Below are 15,280 nucleotides of genomic sequence, written 5' to 3'. Positions count from 1 at the left end.
CGTTCGGTGTTATTTACGATTTTCAGCGCTGTTAGCCCTTATTGTGGCTGTGGATGTGTTTATTAGTCCCCATGCTCCAGCTGGTCGATTTCTGGCGTTTTATCATCCACATTTGTTACAACACATCACCTTATATCACATGCCCTTTTAATTTTGTGACCAACATGTGTGAGGTTGCAGTGTGTAGTGTTGCCAACTGTCTATATGTATTTAATTTTCATTTTTTGTTTGTGTTGTATGCATGTAGTTTGAAATTTCTCACTTGTTTTGTGCATGAAGTGTGTGTGTGTGTGCGTGTGTGTGTGTGTGTGTGTGTGTGTGTGTGTGTGTGTGTGAATGAGAAAGAGAGAGAGAGAAAGAGAGAGAGAAGAGGGAGAGGAAGATCCATTAATTACTTATTCTGGTTATGTTTCAGATTTCTGTTTGTTATTGATTCAGTGGCTAATATGAATAGAAAGTTATTGCTTATATGGGTTTGGTCATTAAGCACTTGCTTTTTGATTGCAAGGGCTCTTTGCATGTGGAAGTATTCTTGTAATATAGTGATTCACCTTTTTGGCATTCTGACCGGTATATACTGGCTCCTTGGTATTTTCTGCACAACCAAAAAACCAAAACACAACTAAAGAAAAAAGAAAACAAGCAGAAAACACAAACACTAAAGAACCCCATAGACACTACAGCACAAATTAAAACACAAAACAGTAACACTCATGACATGACTTACAGAAAAAATGGTACACTTGAACATACAAACACATAGCAACACACAGGATAGCAAATATATTGAAGAAACAGGGATTAAACATTGCTTACAGAACAATAAACATACTGCAGTCACATTTACAAACAACAGACAAACCACACACATACCAAGACGAAGGTATATACTATGATGTACCTTCTGCATTTTTTGCTTTTATGTTTCCGTCTTTTTTCAAAGGCAAAGAGAAAAGGTGAAGCCTGCACCTAGCGTCATGTATTTTTTATTTTGAAATGTTAAAAAGATAAGATGTTTTTCCTGTTCCTCGGTATGAGGAAGAACTCGCTCTCTGTTAATGAACGAAGGTAGACGCTCGTTATTTTAGAGCGAAATCGGCGGTATCCATTTTGGTTGTGAGAATAAGTAAAAAGTCTCTATTTCTTAAGTGCACAGAAGGAAGAATATAGTATTATTTCACCAGTGAAAAATTGTTTGAATCATCATCCCAAGTAGTAATGCAACATATAAAAACACAAGATGCCCACTTGAATACTTCAGAGCTATTACGAACATCCGACAACGAAAGTAACAAAGAACATACTCAAGATTTTGTAGGTGGATACGGCGATCAGACGTAGTATTATTAATTGGTAAGCATAAATCTACAACAAGAGAGAGACTATTTCGTTTATGTGGAACTAATATGAAAAGATTCTCTACCCGTTTACAGGCATAGCTCAGCATATTGAGCTTGTTCGACACACCATTATTTCCATGCATCTAAACTATTACTATTATTTTATATTATGTTATAAAATGGGACAAGTTACAGGCACGATACGTAGAGGGCAAAACAGTGAGTTCTAGTATTGTTAAGACTATATATATATATATATATGTTTATAATTTTTTTTGTTCCATATATTCTGATGACATGACAGAAATGATAATGTAATACTGGTAAAATACTAACTGAAAAAATAATAATAAATACACTCCTGGAAATTGAAATAAGAACACCGTGAATTCATTGTCCCAGGAAGGGGAAACTTAATTGACACATTCCTGGGGTCAGATACATCACATGATCACACTGACAGAACCACAGGCACATAGACACAGGCAACACAGCATGCACAATGTCGGCACTAGTACAGTGTATATCCACCTTTCGCAGCAATGCAGGCTGCTATTCTCCCATGGAGACGATCGTAGAGATGCTGGATGTAGTCCTGTGGAACGGCTTGCCATGCCATTTCCACCTGGCGCCTCAGTTGGACCAGCGTTCGTGCTGGACGTGCAGACCGCGTGAGACGACGCTTCATCCAGTCCCAAACATGCTCAATGGGGGACAGATCCGGAGATCTTGCTGGCCAGGGTAGTTGACTTACACCTTCTAGAGCACGTTGGGTGGCACGGGATACATGCGGACGTGCATTGTCCTGTTGGAACAGCAAGTTCCCTTGCCGGTCTAGGAATGGTAGAACGATGGGTTCGATGACGGTTTGGATGTACCGTGCACTATTCAGTGTCCCCTCGACGATCACCAGTGGTGTACGGCCAGTGTAGGAGATCGCTCCCCACACCATGATGCCGGGTGTTGGCCCTGTGTGCCTCGGTCGTATGCAGTCTTGATTGTGGCGCTCACCTGCACGGCGCCAAACACGCATACGACCATCATTGGCACCAAGGCAGAAGCGACTCTCATCGCTGAAGACGACACGTCTCCATTCGTCCCTCCATTCACGCCTGTCGCGACACCACTGGAGGCGGGCTGCACGATGTTGGGGCGTGAGCGGAAGACGGCCTAACGGTGTGCGGGACCGTAGCCCAGCTTCATGGAGACGGTTGCGAATGGTCCTCGCCGATACCCCAGGAGCAACAGTGTCCCTAATTTGCTGGGAAGTGGCGGTGCGGTCCCCTACGGCACTGCGTAGGATCCTACGGTCTTGGCGTGCATCCGTGCGTCGCTGCGGTCCGGTCCCAGGTCGACGGGCACGTGCACCTTCCGCCGACCACTGGCGACAACATCGATGTACTGTGGAGACCTCACGCCCCACGTGTTGAGCAATTCGGCGGTACGTCCACCCGGCCTCCCGCATGCCCACTATACGCCCTCGCTCAGAGTCCGTCAACTGCACATACGGTTCACGTCCACGCTGTCGCGGCATGCTACCAGTGTTAAAGACTGCGATGGAGCTCCGTATGCCACGGCAAACTGGCTGACACTGACGGCGGCGGTGCACAAATGCTACGCAGCTAGCGCCATTCGACGGCCAACACCGCGGTTCCTGGTGTGTCCGCTGTGCCGTGCGTGTGATCATTGCTTGTACAGCCCTCTCGCAGTGTCCGGAGCAAGTATGGTGGGTCTGACACACCGGTGTCAATGTGTTCTTTTTTCCATTTCCAGGAGTGTAACTTAGAAGGAAGAAGACAACAATACCAAGAGTCGATAACTAAATGTTCTATAGAGGTAAGTACCAGTTACAAGACAACAAGAAGGCAGCACCACGTAATGCATGTAGAGAATGCGTTCCTAGTAGACTTGTGAGAAAATCCAAGCACCTATTTACTAAAATCCAGAACCTAAAGCTTCAGGGGCTAACGCAATTGCAAAACGTAACAATGAGTGATTTGGAACCGTTAAGCGGTGATTATTTGGACATTGGGCGCGACGTGTCATTGTTGCACTCGACGCCCATGAACACGCAACATTTCATTACAAGCAATACGTTGATTACAGTAGACGAAATTAATGACATCACAAGCCAAAGGAATGTTTTAAACGGAAGTAGAACGCAAAGTTCAGACGCAGATGTTGACAGGCGTAGGCCAGAAGTGAATGGCTTTTATTTATCAGTATGAGAAGCGTATTGAGTGGACAACCATTGAGATTATAATTACATATGTTGTTCATGCAGTCTGTCACGCGAGAAATAGCGCGGAAGTAAAATCCAACCTGAGAAGGTATTAATATTGGTATTAATGGATGGACAAAACGATAACGAAATGTCATTTCAGAATCAAAATACCAATGTAGTAGACTTGCATTTGCAAAACGTAACAATGAGTGATTTGGAACCGTTAAGCGGCGATTATTTGGATATTGGGCGCGCCGTGACATTGTTGCACTCGACGTCCATGAATACGCAACATTTCATTAAAAGCAATACGTTGATTGGAAATGGAAATCATGCTTCTTTACAGAGCGTAGGGGAACGATGCGGGAGACCCGCACCGCCTTACTAGGCAAGGTCCTAATGGAGGTGGTTTAGCCGTTGCCTTCCTCCGACCGTAATGGGGATGAATGATGATGATGAAGACGACACAACAACACCCAGTCATCTCGAGGCACGAAAAATCCGTGACCCCAACGGTAGTCGAACCCGGGACCCCGTGCTCGGGAAGCGAGAACGCTACCGCGAGACCACGAGGGCGGACAATAACTGATTATAGTAGACGAAATTAATGGCACCACAAGTCAAAGGAATATTTTGGTGGTGGTGGTGGTTAGTGTTTAACGTCCCGTCGACAACGAGGTCATTAGAGACGGAGCGCAAGCTCGGGTTAGGGAAGGATGGGGAAGGAAATCGGCCGTGCCCTTTCAAAGGAACCATCCCAGCATTTGCCTGAAACGATTTAGGGAAATCACGGAAAACCTAAATCAGGATGGCTGGAGACGGGATTGAACCGTCGTCCTCCCGAATGCGAGTCCAGTGTGCTAACCACTGCGCCACCTCGCTCGGAAAGGAATATTTTAAACGGAGGTAGAACGCACAGTTCAGACGCAGATGTTGACAGGCGTAGGCCAGAAGTGACTACGGAAGATATGCAAGTCTTATTTCGATCCTTAACAGAAACAATACAAACAGACATGAATGCTATGAAAATAGACATGAATTCCAAAATGCCGAGTTCAGAGACCAATTTGAACAAAATAAATTCAAAGATGTCGAGTTTAGACACAATACAAACTGACATGACTAATATGAAAGCAGACATGAAAACAGTAAAGTCCGAAATCGGGAAGGAAAATACAAACATGACACACATGCCAGGCGAAGTAAAAAATTTGCGCACAGAACTCAATAATCTGGATTCAAAGTTCACACAGCATGTTTCGCAAATCTCGACGGAGGTGGATAGGAAAATTAACGAATAAGTACAAACTTCAGTTCACAATATGAGTGGGAAATTAAAAGGCACAGTGAAACAAAAATTTGAAACACTCACACGCACGTATGGACATGGGCTATCCGGAATCAGAGAAATTCAGGATAATTTACAGGTAATGCAAAAGAATATGCAGGTTAACATAGATGATGTACAATCAGAAGTAGCGAAGCTGCATTCATTCTGTGACAACTTACCAGAAAATGTAGAGAAAATCACAATGGAGATAGGATTACAGCGTTGTTAATGGACGAGAGCTTAATAAAACAGCGACAGTTTCCTGTATTTTCAAATGAAACAAAGCCAAAGCGCTCGGTAGCCTTTGTCCGAGCCTATAAGAACATACTGCCTAGGACTTGGACAAAAGCTCAATAGATCAAATCCGTGGTAGAACACAGATGGCTACAGAGATGTCGGAACTCTGCGAGAAATATGATCAATCTGAGAATGCATTTTTAGATAAATACTGGTAAACAGCTATCCAGGAGAGATTAAGACGAGAGGGATTGAACGCATTATCATCGCATCCAAAATTCGGGGAACTAGGGAACTATTTTGAAACATATCTAAACAAGATCCGCCACTGGAATATTCCAATATCTCATGTCGATGTATTGAAAATCTTAAAGAACAAACTGCCTGCAAATGTTATGGAAAAAGTAGTAACCATTACCGAATATGATTTCGAGTACTTTCTCTCAGTGCTCGATTCAATAGATCTAATTCATGAGGACGGACAAGCCATGCCTAATTTTGGTAACGGTAATGAACAAACCAAATGGGAGGAACAACTACGGTAACGGTTATGGCTTTGGAAACTATAACGGTCGTGTGCGTATGAGTGAATGGCACCCTTATGCACCGCCGCGCCACAACGGTAATCAGTACAGTTATCGGACACAGGGTGACCGGAAGTACGAAAATAAATACCAGCCCCATTGGTTCGCCAATGGACGAGATAGGGGAAATTATAGAGAAAACTTTGATACTAGCCGACAAAGAAATACAAATTATCAGGATCGGAATGTGGAACACAGTGATGAAAGAGAGAACCAGCAACCCATACAGACAAACTGAAACAACTGGGACACGAACTGGCGACCACGCGAACATACGGTGAACATAGTGGAAGTGACGGCAGAAAATGAAACTGCCACCAGGAAATAGCAATAGTCGGCCATGAAGAAGGAAATGAACTGCCAGTGGTTCACAGTAATAATATTAGCGACATAAATACTAACATGAACAGAAACAGGAAACAGGAAGCAGACATTGAAACAAGCTCACACCTAAGGCATATTCATAATCTATTTTTAAGGTATGATGTGGAAGCAGAAATGAAAGAAGTTTTGTTCACTGAAGAGAAGCAAACAACACACAAGGTAGGTGAAATTATTCAAGCAACAATAAACGTAAAGGTGGGACACAGAGGTACACTCTGTGATCAAAAGTATCCGGACTCCAGCAAAAACAAGCGTTTTTCGTATTAGGTGCATTGTGCTGCCACCTACTGCCAGGAACTCCATATCAGCGACCTCAGTAGTCATTAGACATCGTGAGAGAGCAGAATGGGGCGCTCCGCGGAATTCAACGGACTTCGAACATGGTCAGCTGATTGGGTGTCGCTTGTGTCATACGTCTGCACGTGAAGTTTCGACACTTCTAAACAGCCCTAGGTCAACTGTTTCCGACGTGATAGTGAAGTGGAAATGTGGAGGGACACGTACAGCACAAAAGCGTACAGGCCGACCTCGTCTTCGACTGACAGAGACCGCCGACAGCTGAAGAGGACCGTAATGTGTAATAGACAGACATTTATCCAGACCGTCACAAGGAATTCCAAACTGTATCAGGATCCACTGCAAGTACTAAGACAGTTAGACGGGAAGTGAGAAAACTTGGATTTCATGATCGAGCGCCTCACTTGGTGTAAGGGGCGTAAACATTGGACGATTGAACAGTGGAAAGACGTTGTGTGGAGTGACGAATCACGGTACACAATGTGGCGATCCGATGGCAGGGTGCGTGCGGGTACGGCGAATGCCCGGTGAACTTCATCTGCCAGCGTGTGTAGCGCCAACAGTAAAATTCGGAGGCGGTGGCGTTAAGGTGCGGTCGTGTTTTTCATGGAAGGGGCTTTCACCCCTTGTTGTTTTGCGTGGTACTATCACAGCACAGGCCTACACTGATGTTTTAAGCAGCTTCTTACTTCCCACTGCTGAAGAGCAATTCGTGGATGGCGACTGCTTCTTTCAACACGATCAAGCACCTGTTCATAATGCACGGCCTGTGGCGGAGTGGTTACACGACAGTAACATCCCTGTAATGGGCTGGCCTGCACAGCGTCCTGATCTGAATCCTATAGAACACCTTTGGGATGTTTTGGAACTCCGACTTCGTGCTAGGCCTCACCGACCGACATCGATACCTCTCCTCAGTGCAGCACTCTGTGAGGAATGGCCTGCCATTCCCCAAGAAACCATCCAGCACCTGATTGAACGATTGAATGTATGACTGCGAGAGTGGAAGCTGTTATCAAGGCTAAGTGTGGCCCAACACCATACTGAATTCCAGCATTACTGATGGAGGACGCCACGAACTTGTAAGTCATTTTCAGCCAGGTGTGCGGATACTTTTGAACACATAGTGTATACTAGTTGTTTTGGATACCGGCGAGTCGACAAGCAGGTTGTTTGAAGAGATAGCGCGGGAAGTAAATGTCCCTACACTACCTGTAGAGAACTGTAAGATCGTTACAGCGATGGGAAGTAATTCTAAAGTTATAAAATTACAGGCCATTAGCATATGTGGTATAATTTTGCAGTGTACTTTCTTGTTGGTAGACAAACTTATAGTGAATTGTATACTTGTTATGGAAGTGTTCAGAGGGTATAGGGTAAAGATATCGGCAGCGGCAATGTCAGCTTTATGTAGGAGAACGCACACTAACAGTAGACTTAATAAGAACTACAACGACAAATCAGAGTAGGCAGACATCTGACATTAATGTTAAACTTATCTACCCTCAAATCTTAATGGTAAATTAAATGGAACATGATGAAGTTGGCAGGGAGATCCTCGATGAGCAAACAGTAGACACTAAAATAAGGAAATCCACTGGTCTTAACAATGAACAGCGAAATGAATTGACAAAATTACTCTAAGTATCATAGCATTTTTAGTAAACAACCCAGTGCTATTTGTGGTGTCACCGCCAGACACTACACTTGCTAGGACGCTAGGTGGTAGCCTTTAAATCGGCCGCGATCCGTTAGTATACGTCGGACCCGCGTGTTGTCACTTGCAGACCGAGCGCCGCCACACGGCAGATCTAGTCTAGAGAGACTGCCTAGCACTCGCCCCAGTTGTACAGCCTACTTTGCTAGCGATGGTTCACTGACTACATACGCTCTCATTTGCAGAGACGACAGTTTAGCGTAGCCTTCAGCTACGTCATTTGTTACGACCTAGCAAGGCGCCATATTCAGTTACTATGTCTTCTGAACAGAGAATATTGTCAATCATGTACCGTCAAGAGCGACTTTCATCATTAATGGATTAAAGTTAAGTATCAAACTAATTACGTCCGCTTTCTGAATTCTAATTCCTTGTCATGTTCCAGACCTCACGTCAGTATAGTTCTTCCCTCCTCACGCCAGCCTGCGTGAGCTAAAACGCGTGCATTTCGGTCTCCCCTAGTAACACGGTGTTGGCTCTTCTTCCAACACAACATTATTAAGGGATATGAATATAAAATGAATGTGTACTCAAATGAAACTTATTGTAGAACGTCATATGGCATTCCCTGGGCCAAGAAAGAGGCAGTAAGACAAGAAATAGAGCGTCTGATTAGATGGAAGGTAGGAGGTTGGTCTCCCTTTGACGAATAAACCGACTGGCGCTCGGTTCCTCCCCAGTTAGGGGGTACCCTCTCCCTCTTCTACTATTCTGTTTAGGAATGTTTGATTTTCTTCTACTATCTAACATGCAAAAAATGACGGTGCAACCTAGTGAATAGGAATTTTGCTTGTATTCTGATATTGTACTTCTTTAAGACTTAAATATCAATAGAAGCAAAGGAAGGTCTTTGATATTTCTTAAGGAAACACAGAATATACGAGGGTTATTCGGAAAGTAAGAAACGATCGGTCGCGAAACGGAAATCACAACGAAAATCCGATGAAGTTTTGCACAGGTGTGTCAGGCAGTGTCTCTAGTATGCCCGTCGGTCGCATTACGTAGTTCTTTTTAGTTCTGAGCACACAGGGAGCACATAAAGATACCTAGAACAATAGTGTCTCCCGCCAAGTACGAGGGCCTGATGAGAATTTCGCTATACAGCCAACATTACATAACCGTCGTGCGTTTTCTTCTTCAAGATAATTTCAGCCGCATTCTGCAGGGGCAATGAAGATGCTTCTGCATCGTTTTCAATTGGAAATGTTTGATTACCCACAATACAGCCTGTAATTGTCTCCTTCTGAGTTTCAGCTCTGCTCACATGAACTGCTGGCTATGAAGACAACATTTTGGCACAGACAATGAGCTGTAGGCGAGCGTAGAGAATTGGCGGGAAGCACTGGCGGATGCCTTCTGTAACGAGGATATTGGAAAGTTGGTACAACGTTATGACAAACGTCAAAGTCGGATCGGCGACTATAGAGATAAGTAGTTGGAAGTTGTAGCTAACTGTTGCAAATAAAACAGTTTTGATTTTCACTGTGGTTTCCTTTTCGCGACCTATCGTTCCTTACTTTCCGAATAGCCCTCGTACAACAAGAGCTAAAACAACTATACATAATACTGAACGAGTGAAAACCATTAGATGACGTAGTTATACTACATCGTGCGCGAAAACGTGAGTAAGAAAGAGGGAAAAGGTAGGAATTCACAGCGCGCGAGATTCGAATGAGAGCAACGAGTGATGAAATACACTCCTGGAAATGGAAAAAAGAACACATTGACACCGGTGTGTCAGACCCACCATACTTGCTCCGGACACTGCGAGAGAGCTGTACAAGCAATGATCACACGCACGGCACAGCGGACACACCAGGAACCGCGGTGTTGGCCGTCGAATGGCGCTAGCTGCGCAGCATTTGTGCACCGCCGCCGTCAGTGTCAGCCAATTTGCCGTGGCATACGGAGCTCCATCGCAGTCTTTAACACTGGTAGCATGCCGCGACAGCGTGGACGTGAACCGTATATGCAGTTGACGGACTTTGAGCGAGGGCGTATAGTGGGCATGCGGGAGGCCGGGTGGACGTACCGCCGAATTGCTCAACACGTGGGGCGTGAGGTCTCCACAGTACATCGATGTTGTCGCCAGTGGTCGGCGGAAGGTGCACGTGCCCGTCGACCTGGGACCGGACCGCAGCGACGCACGAATGCACGCCAAGACCGTAGGATCCTACACGGTGCCGTAGGGGACCGCACCGCCACTTCCCAGCAAATTAGGGACACTGTTGCTCCTGGGGTATCGGCGAGGACCATTCGCAACCGTCTCCATGAAGCTGGGCTACGGTCCCGCACACCGTTAGGCCGTCTTCCGCTCACGCTCCAACATCGTGCAGCCCGCCTCCAGTGGTGTCGCGACAGGCGTGAATGGAGGGAGAAATGGAGACGTGTCGTCTTCAGCGATGAGAGTCGCTTCTGCCTTGGTGCCAATGATGGTCGTATGCGTGTTTGGCGTCGTGCAGGTGAGCGCCACAATCAAGACTGCATACGACCGAGGCACACAGGGCCAACACTCGGCATCATGGTGTGGGGAGCGATCTCCTACACTGGCCGTACACCACTGGTGATCGTCGAGGGGACACTGAATAGTGCACGGTACATCCAAACCGCCATCGAACCCATCGTTCTACCATTCCCAGACCGGCAAGGGAACTTGCTGTTCCAACAGGACAATGCACGTCCACATGTATCCCGTGCCACCCAACGTGCTCTAGAAGGTGTAAGTCAACTACCCTGGCCAGCAAGATCTCCGGATCTGTCCCCCATTGAGAATGTTTGGGACTGGATGAAGCGTCGTCTCACGCGGTCTGCACGTCCAGCACGAACGCTGGTCCAACTGAGGTGCCAGGTGGAAATGGCATGGCAAGCCGTTCCACAGGACTACATCCAGCATCTCTACGATCGTCTCCATGGGAGAATAGCAGCCTGCATTGCTGCAAACGGTGGATATACACTGTACTAGTGCCGACATTGTGCATGCTCTGTTGCCTGTGTCTATGTGCCTGTGGTTCTGTCAGTGTGATCATGTGATGTATCTGACCCCAGGAATGTGTCAATTAAGTTTCCCCTTCCTGGGACAATGAATTCACGGGGTTCTTATTTCAATTTACAGGAGTGTATATTGAGACGCGCAGTCGCGCTAAAAGCTGAGAATACTGTAACAACTATGAATATGCAAAGCGGCTTAACAACTGATCATAGCGTCAGAGTAGGCAAAATGCAAAGTTAAGGTCAGTGTCACCTTCAACTTCACCTTCAACGTCAGCCTCCCAAGCCGAGATGCGCAAAGACACGCTGCACACCGCGACGGAAACCATTTAGGAATTTAAGCGAATCGGCTTCCTTGCAGCGCAGCCATCTGGACAAAACAGAAGCGATACGAAATGGAGTACTTACCAGCTGATTGTAACGTAAATCAGCCACACAAACAAAACGAATAGAGACATTTATTCCCAAGTCAGACACTATACTGTAAAGAACACTAATTTTAAGTGCATATCATTAGGTGAAGCATATGAGTACATAATTTTAAGGGAAGGTCCGCATCGACGCAAATAACTATACGGAGCGTAGAACACGCTAAATTTGTGAACTATTGAATGTACATAGTTAGAAATAAATATAAGGATTAAAAGCAGAAAAGAATATACACAGGAAATGACCTTTCCTGCTATATACAACAGGATTAAGACAAGTTTGAAAGAGAAGTAACAACATGTACATTTAAAAGAAAGCGATTAGTACAGAACTTAAGAAATAAGCGACTTACATACAGCATGCAAGTAAGTGACGATGAGAAAGGTAGAATGAAATATACACGTAGAAAGATGTGGGTAACTGAGACGTAAACTATGAAATAACATATCGTATAAGAATTAGTGAGACGAGCGATTGTGCTCTTATAGAACTACACTTCTTTACAGACAACATTAGAAGTAGTGAGCTTAATGTACGGGGAGTGCAACTAGGAAGAGAATGAAAGTGTATTAGAGTAATATGAGTTTATTTATATTTGTGGGAAGAAATAAATAGGGTAGTGGTGCCAGTGTGAGGACCCACAGGTATATGGATATAAATTGAGTTTATGTGGAAGATTTTTAATAAATAATTATATGGGTATATAGCAATGAATAGGAAGATGAATATTACAATGGTACCTAGGAAAGGGCCACGAAAGTGATGTAAGAAAGAACAGATAATATATTTTTGAGTCTTAGAATGAATAATTGTATGAGAGTGGAAAGCAAGGTATGATGATACGTGTATGGTAAATAATTGTGAAAACAAACATCTTGAAGAAGCAGTGAAGAGTAAAGCAAAGACAGTGAAGTCAATAGTGCAAAGGTACATGGTACATTTAACATACACCACGACACAGCAATTTGCCACACATGCATCAGAATGTAAAACAACTTAGTATGAAAACTATTTCCTTAGCGACTAACTGTTACAGCTTGAGCAACCATAAGGTGAATATAAATGAAAATATAATATACAATTCGTATGAGGGACGAACACAAAACGCAGTGAAACAATATTTTCTACAATGAGTTCTTGACACATGCAGTAGCGAAAGCAGTACATTTAACATAAGCACCTTCTTTAGCAGGAATGAATTATGAGTGAAATTACACATGACAAATATACAGTAAAGTTACCGGTCACATGTTACGAAGTAAACATGTATATGTCATCACACAAATAAGGCAGATATACAGCGTGAAATATGTGTACATGAATGTGAAATATTATGACGGTTAAAAAGCAGTGATGAAGTCAAGATTGTCAAGGGATAAAACATTCCCCACACTGGCTCACAAACGAGCACTCATAAATCTTGTACATAGTATGAAGGGTTGTCAGACGCCTAGGATAGAATAAGTACACTAACGATGCACTACAAGTAGCAATCCTAGAAGTAGCTTGATCTCTGAAGCAGGCCCTAGGAAATCCTCTTTTGTCCATGTAGTGAGTAGTGCTGGAATGTATTTTCTATGTGTAGTTATGCAGGTAAAAATGCACAGGAGGTCAGTCCTGGAAGACAAGAAAAGAAAATGCAAATATTCAGAATAAATGCAAGATTCCTTCTAATTTACATATTAGTGTGTAAGATGGTGCATGTCATGGAGTCCATATACGAAATGTGAATGTGAATTGTACATTCATTTTTCAAATTTATTGTTGTCAGTGTCTATGTCTATGTCTATGTAAAATCTATGTACTATTGTCAATTTTATGTGAAGATTTATTCTTGAAGGAGAAACATTTATGTATGTATGTGAAGTGCAATGCGACAGACGAGTAAAATACTCGCACGTGTTAAATGATACAAAAACAGTAAGGCCTGATGATAGTGTAGTGGCTGAGCCGTGATAAGAATAAACGCTACAGCCTAGCGAAGTGAATACAGTGAGTGTGATGCGTGTGCGACAGGAAATCAGAGTAAATCTGTACAACAATAAATTGATGTGTGAGGACCGCCTAACTACAATGCATGACGGAAGACAATGCTGAATCCTGCAGTGTAGCCCTTACCTCCAATTTCATTGGCAGAAAGCTTCGTCCAGGTACTACATGAGGTATTGGTGTTCTTTGGGTTGAGCACTGGAGCTGAATCCGTCGTATCCAGTCTCCAGACTGGACGGCTTACACAACACCGACTTCATAAGCCTGGAGCGACATTACAGCGGATTCGTGGACAGTGCTACATTTCACATGATGCTTGCGTCACAGTGACGGGCGCGTTGAACAATGAGCTGCTGCTGCCCATAAGTACAGAGAACAATGAGGCAGCATGTGGGGAAAGGACACCTTCTCAAAATTGCCAATGAACCATAACAAAATGAGAAAAACAATTTTAAAAACAGAGTGGAAGGACAGTTTAAGAAATTTAAAATTTATCCCCTATTCATACCATACAAGTTAACAAATGCAAGGATAAATGACAAACTAAGACGGTAGCACATCGCCGAGCGATTATGTAATATAGATGTATGTGAATTTTTTTATGTGTATGAATTTGCAATGGACAAAGAAATGAAGCTTTGTAAATATGCTTGTAGTAGCATAAGGGTATAAAACACCATTGACTTGCACCAAGTAACCAAACTATGAGCCCCAATGTAAATAAGGCTACTGTATATTGTCTCCCTAAATAAAGAGACTTATTTCCGACAGCATACAGCAGGGGTCCATTTGTGATGTACCTTTTGCCTTTCTTGCTTTTATGTTTTCGTTTTTTTTGGGTTTTTTTTTCAGAGGCAAAAAGAAAAGATAAAGCAGTAGCCCAGTGCAGAGCCTGCGTCTACCATCATGTATTTTTGATTTTCAAATGTTAAAAACTGTAAGATGTTTTTCCTGTTCCTCGGTATGAGGAAGGAGTCGCTCCCTGTTAATGAACGAAGGCAGACACACTTTATTTTAGAGCGAAATCGGCGGTAGCAATTTTGGTTGTGAGATTGACTAAAAAGTCTATATTCTTATGTGCATAGAAGGAAGAATATAGTAGTATTATTTCACCAGTGAAAAATTATTTGAATCATCGTCCTAAGTATAAAAATATATAAAAATCCAAGAAGCCCACCTGTGTACTTCGGAGTTATTATGAAGATCCAATTACAAAAATAACAAGGAACACACTCAAGATTATGTTGGTGGATATGGCGATCAGACGTAGTATTATTAATTGGTGAGCATAAATCTACGACAATTTAGAGACTATTTCGTTTATGTGGAACTAATATTGAAAGATTTTTTACCCATTTACAGGCATACCTCAGACATGCGCTTTTCCGACATGCAGAAAAATTAATCTCATTATTTCCACATACCTAAAAATTTTTATTTATTTTTTTATATTATATTATGATACCAGTTAGAGTGCCAAGAATGTGAATCAGTATATAAGTTCAAAACTAGGTATAAAGAATATATAAGAAGCTGGTAGTATGAAAATAGCCATTCTACATTCGGCAAACACCTGATGTAACATGGACATGAACCATCCAACATGGAACTAGACACAAAAGCTATTAGAGTGAATCATCACAACAAAAAGCTCCTAACATTACAAGAAAACTTTCACTTACAAGAGGCCTTGCAATAAAAAGTAAGTACTTAATGACCAAATCCATATAAGCAATAACTTTCCAATCATGTTAGCCACTA

Source organism: Schistocerca cancellata, chromosome 6 (assembly GCF_023864275.1).
Source record: "Schistocerca cancellata isolate TAMUIC-IGC-003103 chromosome 6, iqSchCanc2.1, whole genome shotgun sequence".
In the NCBI taxonomy this organism is placed as follows: Eukaryota; Metazoa; Arthropoda; class Insecta; order Orthoptera; family Acrididae; genus Schistocerca; species Schistocerca cancellata.
Note: the sequence above shows the minus strand (reverse complement) of the source record.